Below are 17,810 nucleotides of genomic sequence, written 5' to 3' on the forward strand. Positions count from 1 at the left end.
GCTAAAAATGGACCACCTGTCTTTATTACCTTGACGACGTTATTGTTTTTTCTCCCACATTCGGCAGCCACCTTACTCGGCTCGCTACAATTCTTGCGGTCTTCAGAAAAGTTGGCCTTCAACTCAACTCCACGAAGTGTCAGTTCGCGCGCAGTCAGATCACCGTGTTGGGACACCTCGTTGATGCATCCGGTGTCCAACCAGATCCGGAAAACGTTCACACCGTATGCAGTTTCCCTGTACCACGTTCTGCTTCTGACGTGCGCTGCTTCGTCGGCCTGTGTTCTTACTTTCGCCGTTTGGTCAAAAACTTCGCCGACGTTGCTCGGCCTTCGACAGATCTAAAGAATAATGCGCCATTCTCATGGGACCCTGAGCAGGCTCGCGCGTACGCCGCCCTCATCGAGTTTCTGACCACCCCTCCCATACTTGCCCACTTTGATCCGTCTGCACCGACCGAAGTCCACACTGACAAAAGCGGCCACGGCATCGTCGCTGTTCTAGCTTACGCCAGCCGCCTGCTGTTACCTGCTGAGAGAAATTACTCCATCACCGAGCGGGAGTGCTTGGCTTTAGTTTGAGCTATCGCCAAGTTCAGGCCATATTTGTACGGCCGCACGTTTTCGGTCGTCACAGACCACCACGCCCTCTCCTGGCGGTCTTCCCTACGGAACCCGACTGGACGGCTACGTCGCTCGGCTTTGCGGCTCCAGAAATTTTCATTTAGCGTCCATTGCAAGACTGGACGCCTCCACAAGGACGCTGACTGCCTTTCGTGTCACCCCGTAGATCCTTTCGATACTGTTGCGCATGATCCGGTGACCTGCGGTATGGCTTTGACTGACATGACCAACATGAGTGCTGAACAACAACGCGACGCATCCTTACAGTCCATCATCGCCGGAGTGCAATCTGGCAGGACCGACGACGCGTGTCACATGTTCGCGCTGCATAACGGCATCCTCTACAGCCACAATATCAATCCTGACAACCCTGAGTGGCTCCTTCTCCTCCCTCGTCATCTGCGACTCGTCGTTCTCGAACAACTGCGCGATGCACCGACGGCGGGACACCTTGGAGTTTTGCGTACGTGCAACCGCGTACGACGCCGGTTCTTCTGGCCGGGTCTCTGCCGCTCTGTGCGTCGTTATGTCGCAGCTTGTGAATTATGTCAGCGCCGGAAGATACCTCCCTTGTCCCCTGTCGGGCAACTCCATCCCATTAAAACTCCCTCTGAACCGTTCTTTCCCGTAGGCCTTGACCTGCTCGGCCCTTTTCCGACAACGACTAGAAGGAACAAGTGGATCGCCGTCGCTACTGATTACGCGACACGCTACATAGTACGTCAAGTCGCCCGACCTTGTTTATTAGCCTCGCAGCGTATACAAAAAGAGCTTTACGACCGCTGCCATCGCGTGTTAAGATTGCACCAGGTGCTTGGGTGCTGCTCTGGTCATCATGTCGTCGGGTTGGCCTCTGCCAGAACCTTCTCTCTTGCTACACGGGGCCTTATAAGTCCTCCGCCAAGTTAATGACGTAAACTACGAGATTTCGTCACTACATTTTGATGCATCCTCAAGTCAGACGCCTGTTGATGTCGTGCACGTTTCGCGGCTGAAGCCATACTTCGCTCGCAACTCTTCGCCTGCCATGCGCCGAGACGACGCTTCGCCACCTGGGGGTCCTGTTTCGGAAGGATGAAGGAAGAGAGAGGAAGAAAAAGATCGGAGACGCTGGCTGCTGCGTGTTGTTGGTGGTCAGCCATCTTAACTGCTCTAACTCATCTTGTATATATATTGTAAATATAGTTTTCCTACACTCGCAACATCCCCGTAAGAATATGATTAATTTACCCGCTAGACCTTTTTCTAACATTCACCTTTTTTTTGACGATTGTGTCATATCTCTCCCGATTCTTACTAGTACCGACAACCCCACATTGCAAGATGATCTTGACAAAGTTATTACTTGACGCAATATGTGGCTAATGTCACTGAACACAACGAAGACTTTACTAGCACGTTTTCATCGGCGAAAGCATCACCATACTCTGAAGTATGTTCTCTGTAACTCGGAAATATCATCTGTGTAGTCATGCAAGTATCTTGGCCTTATACTTTCAAGTAACCTTTCCTGTTCTTCTTATTTACGAACGCTAATGAAGTCAATCGCACGCTTGGTTACTTCGGCCGCAACTTGCGCTCCGTACCCCCATTTTTGAAAATACTAACTTATATAACTTTTGCCAGACCTAAGCTAGAATACACATGCTCTGTTTGGGACCCACAACAAACAGCCCTTTCTAAAACTCTAGAAGCAGTTCGAAATCGTGCAGCTCGTTTTATTTATTCTGATTATTCATACCACACTAGTTTCTTTCAGCTAAAATTAAAAGCAGGAATTTCCAATCTAGATATGAGGCGTCATGTTTTTACACTGTGTCTCTACTACACATTTTGTCATTCTACTCCTAGTACTTCAGCCATTATTCCAGCGCACCGTCAATCTTGCCGATTACGTCACGAGAAAGCTGTGCGCCTTCCACCTGCCGGAACCCCCTGCGCACCGTCATTCCTTTTTTGCGGAGGCTACCCGGGACTGGAATGACCTTTCCGCCGACGCCGTGCACTTTTCCAATCCACATAACTGAATCCAGATTTCACTGAAGTAATCCCCCATCCCTCATGTAATACCCCACACCGGTGCCTTTGAGGTTTTATTAATAAAAATAACAAATAAATAAATAAATGGCAACATATTCAACAACAACAATACATCAATGAAAATACATCTCAGAACAATGTTTTTTAAACTTTTCTTGTACGTGGCACTTTTTAGTAGTACCAAACCTGCCATGAGACCCCAGCTTTGTCATCCTTCTGAAAATTTTCTTCTTTCAACGACGCAGATACATTTCCGTTTTCATTTTGATAAATGCATTCACCAAAGGAAAGAGAGCTAGCAAAAACATCATGTATTTTCGTAAGAAGAACGCATTTGCTTGCATGATACAAGCAAATCAACACTTTTCAAATGGATTGATTTGCTGCTATAGCCAGAATTTTGCTAGTTAACAATGAAGATAAAGGTTCTGCGGTTTAAAATAAGTCCGCACAGCCGCGCCGTTATTTGTTCCCAACCATGTCTGAGGAACTCTAATTCTACAGATTCGATGAGACCAAATTGGCCGTTGTTTGGTGATGTTTTTTTCTTTTTTGCGGAGACTCAACGTCTATATAGCGGTTTCTCTTCCCGTTTCGCCATCCATCTTGTAGCCGAAATCATCATAACACTCTGTGAAATAAACATTATATCAGGGGTGTTATACATATATGTGTTTATATTGCTCTGTATGGGCACCGACACTCACGATTAATATCTATTGGAACGAGCAGAATGTAGTACAGTGGGACCCTCCATGACCCCCATAAAAAGACGTATGACCCATTTTGGGGTCACAACCTGCAATTTGAGAAACACTGTCGTAAATGAGGTAAAAGGGTAAACAATTTACTCTTAAAGTGAGAGGCAACATGATTCAGTCTATTCTCTAAAAGGTATATATTACTCATTTGGTTCTGTGCAGTCACTGATATAGGAAAAATAGAAAACCTATAGCAATTATTAAAGTTGCGAAATCTTTTTACGATAAGGTCATGCCGCACTCTAGGGGTATGTTCAGACAAAAAGGAAAGCAAAGTGCTGACCTAATGCAGGCCTTTCATCAGCTAATACAAACATGTAAGCATTGAAGAATCATTTCAATGTGTCAAAACAGACAAATAAGCATTATTTTAGAGTTTAGTGGATGATGCACATATTTTTTACAGATGAATCAATCCGCTTTTCTCTCTGCACTTTCAAGCATAGTGTGAGTACAATACTCTCACATCATCTTGCTAATCTGTGCATAGCATCATCACCACGAGCGACGGCTTCTATGTCGTCATTGCGTGGGATCCTCGAGAACTAAGTTCCACAGAAGTTGTGGAGGTTGCTCCTTGTTCTCCAAGTCTTCTTGCCATTTGTCCCTGGAGCTCCACTCTGGGGGTCGCATCACCCCTCCTGCAATGTACAATCAGGAATCACCCTGTACAACACCGCCACTGTCTCTGCCAAGACTTCTTCCGCCAGGACAATCAACAGCCTTCAGTGTGACTCCCGTGTATTGGCTGGAATTACGTGGTGAATACGTCGGAGACTGGGTCGAGAACTACGATCGCGTCAGTGGCTACAATATGTGATACAATTCTATTAAACTCCGCAACGTCCCTTTCTATCTCTGTGACGTCGCTAAACTTGGTTCTTGAACCCCGAGCCTGACTTCTCTACTGGACCACTTTCACGCAGAAGTTTTGTGCGAATTTTTGGCGTTTCTGCTGTTAGAGCTGAAATCGCGAAAAAGAAACTCAAACAGCGCGTTGAATTTCGCTGGGAGTCCTCGCCCTGTGCAAGTGCGTAAACTCCACAATGTCCCAAAGCGACTACGTTCGTAACATCAAGGGAATTAACACTACCGCGTTCAGCCCTCTGGCTACACAGAACACTAGCGCTGTGCAAGATGTCCTCCGCATGTGACACCGCCTTGAGGAACGGCAATCTCTTATCGTTTACACAGATACGCATGACGATCGTCTTCCTGAGGCAATGGACCTGCGCACTTTCATACGCTCCATCATGCGTAAGGAACTCCGTGCAATGCTCTTCCTGTGCTTCCAGCACGGTCCCTTCCCCTCCCGCCACCGGCTTGCTCGCAATCATTAAGGAAGAGCTCGCGTCTACTCCCCGTACAATATGTTCTGACGCTACCAGCGCTCCTACAGTTACAACATATGCCGACATCCCCACGATGTTTCCACTTGCTACCACGCCAGGGAGCACACCATCTGCACACACACTTGTGGCTTCAGTATCGACGCAGGTTCGTGCTCAATCTTCCTACCCTGCTTGGCGTTCTACCTGTCCTCTTTGTCATTGCAGCGGGTCCCGAAAGGTTGTGCCGAAGACGCCAACCGGACGAGAGGCACGACTATGCTGCTCAAGAACGCTCCTATACACGTCTGCCTATGACTTACCAGCGGATGACATTACCTTCTCCGCATCATTCACCATATCCCCCATACACAGCCTATATTCTTCCCAACTACCATCCATCTCGGTGCCGCTTACCTTCCCGAAGCCGTCGCTCAGTATGCCCCATTTCAGCCTGCCTCACACTATTAGGAGGGGAAACTCGAGAGCACCCGCCGAGTCTACAATTGGTGTTTGTACAAGGTATTCGTGTTGGAGTTCTTATTGACAGTGGTGCCGACATTTCTAACATTCGGGCTAATTTGTACTCCCGTCTACGAAAACTGACCACGCCATACCGCGGCGCTCCTTTGCGTTGATCACACAATGCTACCATACACCCGATCGCGCAATGTACTGTGAATCTCTCCATTGATGGCATCCTTTATGACAAAGTATTTGCCGTGCTACATAAGTGCACTCACAAACTTATTTAGGGTTTGCATTTATTGTCGTCCGCCTCCGCGTTTATCACTTATCGCGAGCGCCTCCTATCCCTGGCCGACACTAGTCAGCAATGTCATTCTACAGACGACGTGCATAGCCGTTTTGTAACAGACAGAGTTTATGCGCTTCTGGCCGTCTAGAAAACGAATCATCCGCGTTCCTTCTGTCGAGATTGTACACGGCGACATGTTGATTCACCCTTATGGCCCAATTTGATATCGAGGAATTGGGACCACTTCCAGCCTTCTTCGTTTCATTGACAGGTGAACAATGGTTACTGCAGTGTGTTTCCGACAAGGCAACTGTAGCATGACGGCGCATCCTAAATGCCCAGATACTCTCGGCGCAAGGTCCTGCGCCTATACAATCAAATGCTTCAATAAAGCAATCCTTCTTCTTGTTCCGGCCATCATGCTGTTGCGTCGTCCTTGCGAGTTACATGGTGTCTGAAATGGCCGCCGCGGACCGAAGCGCAGCATTAACGGCGCGGAATCGACCTACTGAATATGCCGGAGTCATTGCGTCTATCGGGCAACCTTTCGAAAAATTGGCAGCGCTTCAAGCAAAGGTTCAAGCGGTATCTGCAAGCAATGGCAGTAGCGAAGGCCGCGATAAGTGATGCTTGAAAAGCTGCGCTCTTGCTGAGCTTCGCAGGAGACGAAGCGCTCGACATCTTCGACAATTTCCAGTACGGCCCCGGTGAAACAAGGAAAGCTACGGAACTGTGGTGCAGAAGTTCAATGCTTACTTCTCCGAGGTTCGCAACGAAATTCATGAAAGATATGTATTTCGTACAAGGAGCCAGTTGGAGAAGGAACCTTTGAGAAATTTGTGCGCGGCTGAAAGAAACAGGCAACCCAGTGCAATTTTGGGGATCAGCACGATTCACTGAATAAGAGAGCAAATTGCGTTTGGTACGAGCAACCCAAAGCTTCGTGAAAAAATGCTCGCCGAGAAAGACCTAACACTAATAAAAGCTGAAAAATTGTGCAAGGCTGCAGAATCGGCGGTACTAAGGAGCCAAGTTTGGAATAAGTCGGAAGAATACGTTGATAGTATTTTAAGTAGCACAGTGTCAACGAAAAAACAGCAGCAACGCGATAAAAAGCAGTTGCGCTATAATCAAGAGTATTGCTGGAGGAAATGCAACCGTAAACATAGGCCTAAACAGTGTCCAGCGTACGGTAAGATATGTCATTCTTCGAGTTCAACCACTTTGTAAGTTGTTACCGGAAGTCGACCGCCGTCAGTGAAGTAGGTAAAGTCGACGAGAATGTCTTTGAGATTCTTGAAATAAGCTCCTAAAATGGTCACAGGAAGGACTGAAGAGTTCAAGCACGTGTAAGTGGCCGCGAATTTACGTTCAAGGTGGACACAGGCTCGCACGCAAGCTTGCAACCGTTTTCTACAAACCGTAAGCTTCGAGCCAAAGAACCATTGCAACCTACCTGCTCAGTGCTGCGAGCATACAACGGGTGTCTAATTTCAAGCTACGGAACAACGTCACAGAAAGTGTCCGTCGGGGCCACCAAGATAACATCAAATTTTTCGTCGTAAAGAATGGGCGTCAAGCCATTGTAGGATTCAATGCCTGTGAGGCGCTCGGGTTGGTTTAACGCTCGGTGGACACTGTGAATGCCTCCACTGAGTATGAACTTTTGAAAGATTTTAGGCACATCTCCCAATCGTTGGGCTGCTTGAAGACTCCGTACAGCATGGTCCTGGTACCAGGCGCGGTTCCAGTCGCTCAGCCGGCCCGTAGGGTTCCACTGGTACTAGAGGAACCTCTGCAGAAAGAACTCCAGCGAATGACACGTGCGGGAATAATCGTCAGAGAAAGGGAGCCCACAGACTGGGTAAGCCCTCTGGTCATAGTAAAGAAAAAAGACGGTGCTCTAAGGGTTTGCATCGACCCCAGAAGAGTAAACATGTATGTCAAGAGGCAACACTTCCGCTTAGCAGGGCGCGAGGACTTCGAAGCACAACTAACCGGAGCTACCTATTTTAGCTGTCTGGATGCAAACGCCGGATTCCATCAGGTGCCCCTGGACTAGAAAACGTCCAAGATCTGTACGTTCGCGTCACCTTTTGGCAGATACCACTTCTTAAGGCTGCCTTTTGGTATCTCGTCAGCACCTGACGTGTTTCAGCAGGCGCTTTGCCAGGTATATGACGGTCTACCTGGCATGCTTATTTATATAAACGATATCCTGGTCTGGGGCTAAACTAACGAAGAGCACGATAAGCGCCTGGTAGCTGTTTTGAAAGCCACTGAAACAGCTGGGTTAACGTTTAATCCTCAGAAGTGCAAGTTCAGCGTAAGAGAGCTACGCTTTCTGGGTGATATCATAGGTGAGAGAGGCATATCGCCCAACCCAGGGCTCGGTAAAAGTTTGGTTCAAATGCCGATGCCAACATGCAAGGCTGTTGTTCACCGTATGCTTGGTGTGTTGAACTTTGGCAAGTTCGAGTCGCAGCTATCTGAAAAAACGGCGCTATTAAGAACTCTTATCAAATCTGGCACGGAGTTTGACTGAATGGAAAACCACGCCAAAGAGTGGAAAAGCGTTACACAAATTTTGACCACCGCGGCAGTGTTAGCAATCTTTGACCCACGACGGGAAACAAAGTTATCTTGCTACGCACCGGAGAACGGCGTCGGCGCCGCTCTTTTGCAGTGCCACAACAATGAGTGGCGGCCAGTAGCTTACGCATCCCGAGTCCTTACTGAAGCAGAAAATCGTAATGCTCAGATAGAAAAAGAGGCCCTAGGAATTTGCTTCGCATGCGAAAAATTTCATCAATTCGTCTATGGGCGGAAAGTGACGATCGAAACAGGCCACATGCCACTTTTGTCAATTGCTCAAAAGGAAGACGGTGACATGCCACCTCGTCTTCAACGATTCATTTTGAGATTATTCGGGTATGATTTTGCCTTGCAGTATATTCCTGGAAAGCACCTCGTGCTTGCTGACGTGCTGTCCCGGTCGACTGCTGACAACTTAGACAAGGCTGGTGCCACGGACGACGTCGAAGTTGACGCAGTCCAGCTACTAGGCTACGGAGTCACGGCAGTAACGCCGAAAGAACTGCAGGTGGCAACTGATCGACACTGCTACCTGCAGTCTGTAATCACCAGTTTGTTGCTGGGGCTACCGGTACAAGGTGACCTCAAGCCTTTTGAGCAAGAACTCTCATTTGTCAGCGGAATACTTTTAAAGGCATCGAAAGTGGTTATTCCGAAAAGCATGCGTCAAACAATGCTAAAAAGAATTCATGCAGGTCATCTCGGCATGCAAAAATGCAAGGCAAGAGCCAGACGTCTCGTATTTTGGCCAAGGCTCAACGCTGCGATGACTTCTATTAAGCAAATGTGCCTTACATGCCGCAAGTACGCTTACAAACAGCCGCAGGAACCGCTTAAAATGCGACCCGTGCCAAATTGCGCATGGTATAGAGTTGGGCCTGACATATTTTCGTTTAAGGGAGACTCGTACGTAGTTGTTTTGATGCCTTATCAAACTTTCCAGAAGTCCAGAAACTGCCAGACACATCGGCGCGATCAACCATTGTAGCCCTCAGTGCTATCTTTGCAAGATATGGCGTGTCAGTTAAAGTATGTACTGACAATGGTGCACATTTTTCTAGCTATGAATTTGCTGTATATTCAAGGAAATTTGACTTCACACACGTCACATCCAGCTCTCATTATCCGCAGTCTAACGGGCTTGCGAAAAAAGGTGTGCAGATTGTGAAGCACATCTTGAAGAAAACTGCAGAGTCGGTGGATGATTTCTGGTTGGGCCTGCTGGCTCGCCGCACTACCCCACTGGAGGACGGGCGATTCCCTGGTGAACTCCTGCGAGGAATGCGCCTTCGCGCCAACCTGTCGGACTTCAATGCTGTGACTGCGACCGACGTCACTAAGCACAGTCAAAAACAAGCTGGAAGGCCTTTGCCTCCTCTCCAAAGGGGTAAGTAACATCGTGAGGCTCAGAAATACTACATGGTCCCGAAAAGCTCAAGCGATGGGTATGCCCTACCCAAGATCTTACCTGGTAAAAACGGAGGACCAGAAGCTCCTCAAGCGCAACCATCGTCACCTGCTGCAAACCGGCGAACGGCTCTTAGAGACAAGCGATGAATCGATGCCTCCCCAGTGGACAACGACGTTGGTTGCCGTTCAAGAGCGACAGCTCCAACCTCTCCAAACAGTCACGGGTCAACCACCGACAACGGGCAACCCCTCGACTCCTGTTGTACCACCGCCAGCTTTGAGAAGGTTGACCCGAACCATGAAGCCACCTCACCGTCTTCATTATGACGAACTTTTTAATCAAGTATCTGTACAATCCTTACTTGTGGTGAGATGAACTTTCAACAACTTTTTCTGAAGATGTATAATTTATTTGTTCTTGGAAGAGAACAGCAATTCACAATAGGTAGCGAGGCACTGGAAGTGGTAAGGGAATCATCTACTTAGGGCAGGTAGGGGCGGCGGATCCGGATCATGAGACGGAAATAATCCGAAGAAAAAGAATGGGCTGGGGTGCGTTTGGCAGACATTCTCAAATCATGAACAGCAGGTTACCATTATCCCTCAAAAGAAAAGCGTATAATAACTGTGTCTTACCAGTTATTATAGCCTCCAGGTTTCTGCCTCCAGCCTCCAGCCTCGTAAGCCTCCAGGTTTCTGCCCCTTGGGCAGAAACCTGGAGGCTTACGAAAAGAGTTCTACATAAATTGAGGACGATGCAACGAGCTATGGAAAAAAGAATAATAGGTGTAACGTTAAGGGATAAGAAAATAGCAGATTGGGTGAGGGGAACAAACGCGAGTTAATGACATCTTAGTTGAAATCAAGAAAAAGAAATGGGCATGGGCAGGACATGTAATGAGGAGGGAAGATAACCGATGGTCATTAAGGGTTACGGACTAAATCCCAAGGGAAGGGAAGCGTAGCAGGGGGCGGATGAGATTAAGAAGTTTGCAGGCATGGCATGGCCACAATTAGTACATGACCGGGGTTGTTGGAGAAATATGGGAGAGGCCTTTACCCTGCAGTGGGCGTAACCAGGCTGATGATGATGATGATGTTGTTGTGACGGAAAGATGCGGCACCCCAGGTAGAAGTCGTTTGTAATTTTGCTGTACGTAATGAGCGCGTCCGGTTGTCGTCTAGCCCGACGAGATAGGCTTGCCCGGAGTCGGCACGGTCTGTAAGCGCGTATGCTGCGTCGTGGGAAGTATTGTTGAGGTGTGTGGGATGCCCGGCTCCCGACCGAGATGAGCGGGGAACCAGATGAGTGTGGTGCTTGAGGGAGCTCGAATACGAGCTATGGAGGACGCGTAATGCCTGGTCGAAGACGACGCCACGTCCGAAGGCTTTGATGGCCGGTCTGGAGCCGCTGTAGATCACTTCCCGTTTGCCGTCCAGCACGGCCATGGCTATCGCTACTTGCTTCGCCACCTCGCGGTCTCGTGTGGCGAAGTCGAGGCGTGGCGGAGTCGAGGGTCTGCTACGCGGATGAGACCACGACCGTGACGAAGGCTAGATTTTTACGGTAGGCGGCCGCGTCCACGAACGTGACGTCGTCCACTTTCTTATCTAAGCGTTGGAGAAGGGTGGTCACCTGGGCAAGGTGCCTGCCTCTGTTGTCGTGAGGATGTACGCTTCGCTGAATAGGAGTGATCTTGATGAAGTGTCGGATCTCGCGGGCAACCGGCGTCAACTTCAATGGATCCCTGGTCGTCGAGGAGAAGCCGAGCTCGCGCAGAATGTGGCAGCCCGCCTTGGCGGTCGTGAGTCGGATCACCTGCGTTCGCTCCAGAGCCTCAGCGATCTCTTCTAGAGTGTTGTGCACGCCGAGCTGGATGAGTTTCTGCGTGGAAGTGGTAATCGGAAGGTCGAGGGCCGGTTTCGTACCTTTCGAACGGGGGCGTTGAGTTTATTACGCTCAGCGCGCAGCCAATCGTGCATGACAGCGACGTAGGTGAAATGGCAGAGAACAAACATGTGTACGAGACGAGCGCGAGCAGGTTGCCTTCTTTTAGGCCATGGTGACAGCCACTCTGCATACGAGTTCTATGGTGTTCTCTGTCTTTGCTGTAAGCTCCTACAGCACTTGGGTTGGTTCTGCGGTTGGTTGGGTTTGGTCGGTCGATCGGTCGGTCGGTCGGTGATACGGTCGGTCAGTCGGTCGGTTGGTTGGTCCGTCGGTCGGTCGGTCGGTCGGTCGGTCGGTCGGTCGGTCGGTCGGTCGGTCGGTCGGTCGGTCGGTCGGTCGGTCGGTCGGTCGGTCGGTTCTGCGGCACTCGATGATCATGTCTAGGACCCTGATGGAGTCTACCCTGAGGACGGTATGGCCGTCTCTGGTGCATAGGGGGATGTTGCGTTCGGCCGGAGGCTGCCAACCCCGAGTCTTCGCGCCCTGGCGTTTGGGCGACTACAGTTCGACTTGGTGGGGAAGCACTTGAGACCAGTGTGTTCGAGGTAGCACCCGGCGGCTTGTGTTGTATTGCACCCTAAACAGTGGCGCATACCGACTATGGGGGATTGGCCAAGAAGCCGGCGTTTTTCCGCATGTTTAGAAGTAAAGCAAAACTAGATTTGAATAGTAGAGCGTGGAACTATAGAACTGTAATTTAGAAGTGTAATAAAAATATTGTTAAGAATTTTGATAAAGTAAGTTAACATAAAAAAATGAAATAATAGAAATTATTGATAATTTTAGAAATTCAGCAAAGCACTCTTGTCTCTAAGAAAATTGTAAACTGGAAGAAAAGCATCCCTGTTGCTGGATGCCAGTGAAGTCGCCCCAATAGAAAGAATGGTTTGCGAGGTTAGCGATATCTCAATTTTGGTAAATGAGTTTTCTAATACTTTTCTTTGTCTTAGAAAGTGGCGGCACGAGAGAAAGTTATGTTCGACAGTTCCATGTGCACTGCAAGAAGAACATAAAGGGGACATTTGCATTTATTTAAAAATTTAGAGGAGGTATACGACATCTCAGTTTAGTAACAAAAACTTCCAATTGACTTGAAGGTCACCAATTATTATTGCATGGAAAGCCAATATGGTGGACCTCAGCAGGCAGTGTTAGCATGGATATTGCAGAGTTTTGCGACATAGAGAAATTTCTGTACCTAGCCGCGGTGACATAAGCTGATACCGCCAAAACAGATATGATAGGGCCGTTGAGAGTTGCTCGTGCTAGTTAATCAGCCATTTCGTTAATGCACAACCCGCTATGCCCCGGTACCCAAAGCATACTAATCAGCCATTTCGTTAATGCACAACCCGCTATGCCCCGGTACCCAAAGCATACTTTCCGTACATACATTCCGTAAGTATGGATGTACGTTCGAACAATATGTTCGTTGAATTCTTGAATTTAAAGATGCAGTAAGTGCTGTGTTTACAGATAGCGAGTCGGTCACAATAACAGCTAATGGATCATTTCAGAGAAGTTTGGTAATGCTAATGTAATCACTAACAATTCTGCCTGAAATATGGGCGTGAAGTAGGTAAGGCGAAGGGAATAAGACTATTGAAGAGATTCAGAAAAGATCCCCACTCCTGCCTTCTCATTGCGCACAGAAGCGTCAGTAGCTATTGGATTGTCAGTGGTTAGCTAGTGTAGGTGGCCGTGTGAGATATTAATTACATCTTGCCTTAGTAATATTTTAGCATGATTTGGAAATATGTCCTCTAACTCAATTTCGAGGTCTGTTAAGGCATCATTTGAATGGCAAACTTGGCGTATGGACACATCCAATTTTTGCAACTGTGCTTGCACAAACATTACCTGAGGACTGTGGAATCTCGACAACGATACTTGAAAAAACTCAGACGGTTCAGGGATAAATACATATAGCGTACGTCTTTTTAAAAATCATAAACATTTAAAATGTCTGAACCGTAAGCATGCGGAATTTGCAATCTATGAGCTTCCCGATATAAAACAGTGTTCGTAACAAATCTAGGCAGCCCGAGGCATGATCGTAGTGCTTCTCTTTCTAAAAGTATTTGAGGTTTAATTTGGCAGGCTGGGCCAGCGGAAAATATTACGCGGCCGAATTCAAATATGGGCCGCACATACATATTATATATCATCAGCAAGGTATCCCTACGTAGTCTAGAGCGACGGTGGTTGTGCCGGCGGAGCATAGCTACGCTACGTTCTCCCTTTCTTTTAATATGTTCATTGTGACTGCGCCAGCTGAGCTTTTTATCGTAAATACCACCAAAGTACTTGACTTCGTCAAATTAAGGAATGATTTCCTGTCGGTATAGCAAAGATATATGCACCTGTACAGGTAACGGAAGTACTAATACCGCACTTTTGCTAATATTTCACGACATACGTAACCCCTCTGCCATGTCACCAGCATTCCTAAGTAAGTCTTCAACGACTGTTGTAGTGAATGTATATTATTTGTGGATGTAAAAAATGCAATATCATCCGCATAAACATAAACATGTACTTCCGTATACAAAGGAGTTGTGCCTAGCAATATGTTAAATAATAAAGGGGAAAGAACGGAACGCTGTGGTACACCTCTAGTCTGCTTGTGTTTAGACGTCGAAATAACGTGTTGGTAACAATAAAGCTCTGTATCCCTTATAAATTCATAGATCCAAGCGGTTATATATTTCTAACAATTCATAGACTGAAGCTTATCGAATGGAATACAATATTCTGCAGAGTCGTATGCTTTTGATTCATCTAGCGTCACCAAAGCTGCGTACTCTCGTTTGCGGTAAGCAAGTTTAATGCAGCTCTCTAAATCTACATGGACGCACCATATGTAATGGCCAGGACAAAATCCAATCTTACAAGGACTGAGAAGGATATATCATCCTGCATAAAATTTGTTATGCCGCCGTGGACAACCCTTTCTATTAATTTGGCGGCTGCGGTAAAGCTACGGTAAGTTAAACTTGAGTTTTTTGCACTTTTTCGTCATGGTAGAATTTTCAGTTTCGTAAAATCATGCAGGCTCAACAATCTTTATCTTTCAATTATAGCTTACCTATTATATAATTTTGGCTTGTTTTGCACTTTACTGTAACCTGGCCAATTCTAGGCCAATCACCCAGAGTGGGTATGCGGCAGTAGATCACAGGATCTACATCTACGTCTAAACGATGGAACACGTTTTATTAGAAAGTGCAGTTATCTACACAGCTGACGGTTTAGGTTCCTCTGGTCTCCTTGAAGACCTTGGATACAGAAATAGCAGAGGGAATGTAAACATTTCTGCAATAGAGATCAGTAAAAGGCGATTGGAAGATTGCTGGAAGAAAAGTATGGAAACGACAAACAATGGAGGCGTAGAAAAGAAATTTACTGATAGTGGGGCAGAAAGTTTAATGATAACAATTCAGTACAACGCTTTTTTTTTCTTTAAAAATAAGGGGTGCATTAGGCAAAATAGTCCTTCAGTGAACAATAGCCTGATGGCGCAACTCACCGCCTCGCTTCAAAGGGATGCTCATAGCATCCATCCATCCGTCCTTCGCCCTACCTTCGAGTAAATACTGTACTAAATGGTGTTCGCTGATAATTTGTTGTCAAGAAAATGTGGGACTCAATGGTATACTCTATTTTAGTTTTCACGCGGTCTGACAATCCGGCTCTTTCATGTTCCTGTGCTGCGCTCCGACGCACGGCGCTGGAAACGTTTTGGAAGGGTGTTGGGGATTTCGCCGGTTGATTTGTGTACCTGCGCCCATGTTGAGTGTGCGTCGGTTGTGCAGTTCGTGGATCGCGCTTAACTATTAATGGCTTCTCCGGGGCAGCATGTCAACTACAGTGGGTAAACAGGCCCGAGTGCGCTGTTGTGGGAACAGTGCAGCCGATAAAGGCACGCTGAGTTCCGTGTGTCGACGCGGCTGCCTTGAGTTCGTCGTCGCTGATGTCTGCGACTGCACATCGCTTTTTTGTATTCCTTTTACACATTCACTAAACATTTCGCATATTCAAGAAGCCTTCGAGCGCAGCCTTCCACGTGGCATTTGCCAAAGCGATGCATTTGTTTACCTCTACAGCTTCAGATCGCTGTTGGCTTCGGTTATTGGAGAAACGGCGCATCGCTGATGTGAAATAATCTCAAAACGTAGCAAAATATACAGACGAGTCAGTATGAGCGGCCGAGTCCCTTAAACAGCTGCAACTGAGATCCAGACACATATATATTACGGGCTGTTACTGCTGCTTCTCGCTTTTATTTAACTTCACAATACTTACAGTTTGTGCGTGCTATAAAGTATTATTAGAGACAACTGTGCTTGGCATAAGTCCCCACTTATGGGCCGTGTAGTTCTCTCGTGAAAACGCGGATGCCATCGCTGACACCGCTGGCAACTGAGCGAGTTTATGCTGCTGTACTGGATTCACTGTCTGTTCTTTCCTATTTGACGCAGACGTAAGCAGTGCTTCTTTGGTAATGAGAAATGTCAGCATACCAACACACACACACACCCACCATCTACGGGAATGCGACTGGGAGCGTTCGGGAATGGTGACCAAAGTACAAGATGTTGGCGCAGCGCTTTGTCGCTGCTTGCCGCTTATTGTGTACGTGCCGTGCAAAGTGAATAGTAGTTATCGAATCGCTATAGGGCCACAACCTAACTATAAGACATGTTTTTTGCCGCAATTGAACACACACAAAAGGAAGACACATAATGACAACACTGGCGGCACTTCCAACTGATTTATTTTGGGCTGTGACCCAAGAATATATATATACATACACGCATGCGCTGGCTGTTCGCAGATCTACGTTACCCAGCGGTCAAACAATCTAGTTTCCGATTTATAGAGCACGATACATGTATCGCTAATGCAATTTGCACCTCTTTTTTTTTATATAGTAAGCTTCCATCAGCTCATGTGCTGTTTCAAATCGACTTCTGTCAAGAATCCTAATCCCAGAAAACCGTGGTTTGCACATGAAAGCCTTGCAGTGCGCAGGCAATTGTGCCAAGCCATCTTTCATTAGATTGAGTTCGTGTTCCCTGGCTCGTTCATTTATGCAGCGTCCAGTCTGTCATATATAGGACTTACCGCACTCAAGGGGAATTTCATACACCACACCTGTAGCACATCTCCCATAGGACATGCTATGCTTCTTGCCACAGCCTTGCGGACCGGTCTCCTCGCGTGTTGTTTTCGAACAGAGTCGACCCAGTTTGGCGGGGGCAGAAAAGGCAATGGGTACACCATACCGGCCTGCCGCCTTCTTGAGGTTATGGGAAACCTAATGAACTTAAGGAATAACCGCAGGTCTAACGGTTCTAGCCCTTTCTTCCTCCCTTGTCGCGCTGGTACCTTTAACCTTACGTAAAAGGCTTTCGGTGACTGAGGTCACCAACGAGTCAGGTAACCGTGCTTCTTTCAGTCGCTTAACCTGATTATTGAACGAGGCCTGCACCGTGTGTGTACACGATTTTTCTAGGGCAAACTCCAGGCAGAGCATAGCAATGCCACGCTTGACAATTTTGGAATGACATGAATTATACGGCAGCAACCCTTTCTTGGCACGTGGGAAATATTGCCAGAAGGCTTGTCCATCAAGAAAGGTTAATCTTAAATCTGAAAATTGCAGGGTATTACAGTGGGGCACTTCATGCGTAAACGAAAGCCCTTTACCATTGTCCCTAAAAACGTTTAAAATATCATCGCAGCGCTTTAATGAGCCTTGTCTGTCAAAAAGGATTAAGAAGTCGTCCATGCTTCTAAAAACTTTTAAAATTTTTAAAGTGCTGGCCAGTTTAAAAGCATCTTCAAGCAGGCGGTCAACAATAGGTAAGAATATGTTGCACAGTTTTTGCACTTTTTGTGTGTGTTCAATTGCGGCAAAAAAACATGTCTTTTAGCAAGCACCAACTAGGCCAACGAGCAGTTCTGTTAAAACCTAACTATACGAACGGTTTCCTTCGTCCTGACTGCTTATTCTTTAAGTCGAGCTCCATCGGTAGCGGGTGCATGAACTCTACGGGGTCAGGCCTAACCCAAACTTCGCTAAAGAGGACCAACATTGACTCAAACTTAATGTGCACGGCTTGAGAGGACTGAAGCTCGTGCATTTAAACTTCGATGGCATGTCGACGCATTTTGAGCGCGAATAATTATATTTACAAGTGAATGCGCTGCAGCTATCCCGTTGTCGGTTCGACAGCTGGTCACGTAAGGTTAGGTCAAGCTATCACGGTCGACGCGCTAATTTTGTCGGTGCCGTCCACAAGAGAGCCCGTCGCGATGTATGACAACTCGCATCCGTCG

The 17,810-nt window shown here is 47.2% G+C and overlaps 1 long non-coding RNA gene across 2 annotated transcripts in view; it reads right to left on the reverse strand.

Annotated features, from left to right (window-relative positions):
* LOC142592552 (uncharacterized) overlaps positions 1–17,810 on the reverse strand; it is a 40,304-nt gene that overhangs the window by 9,360 nt on the left and 13,134 nt on the right. Inside the window, exon 2 of one of the 2 annotated variants that reach the window (XR_012830720.1) lies at positions 3,924–4,065. This is a non-coding gene — a long non-coding RNA (uncharacterized LOC142592552). Of the gene's footprint in view, positions 1–3,783; positions 4,066–17,810 lie in introns of those variants that run through there. The other variant, XR_012830721.1, reaches the window with a different exon arrangement.

Source organism: Dermacentor variabilis, chromosome 9 (assembly GCF_050947875.1).
Source record: "Dermacentor variabilis isolate Ectoservices chromosome 9, ASM5094787v1, whole genome shotgun sequence".
Classification (NCBI taxonomy): Eukaryota; Metazoa; Arthropoda; class Arachnida; order Ixodida; family Ixodidae; genus Dermacentor; species Dermacentor variabilis.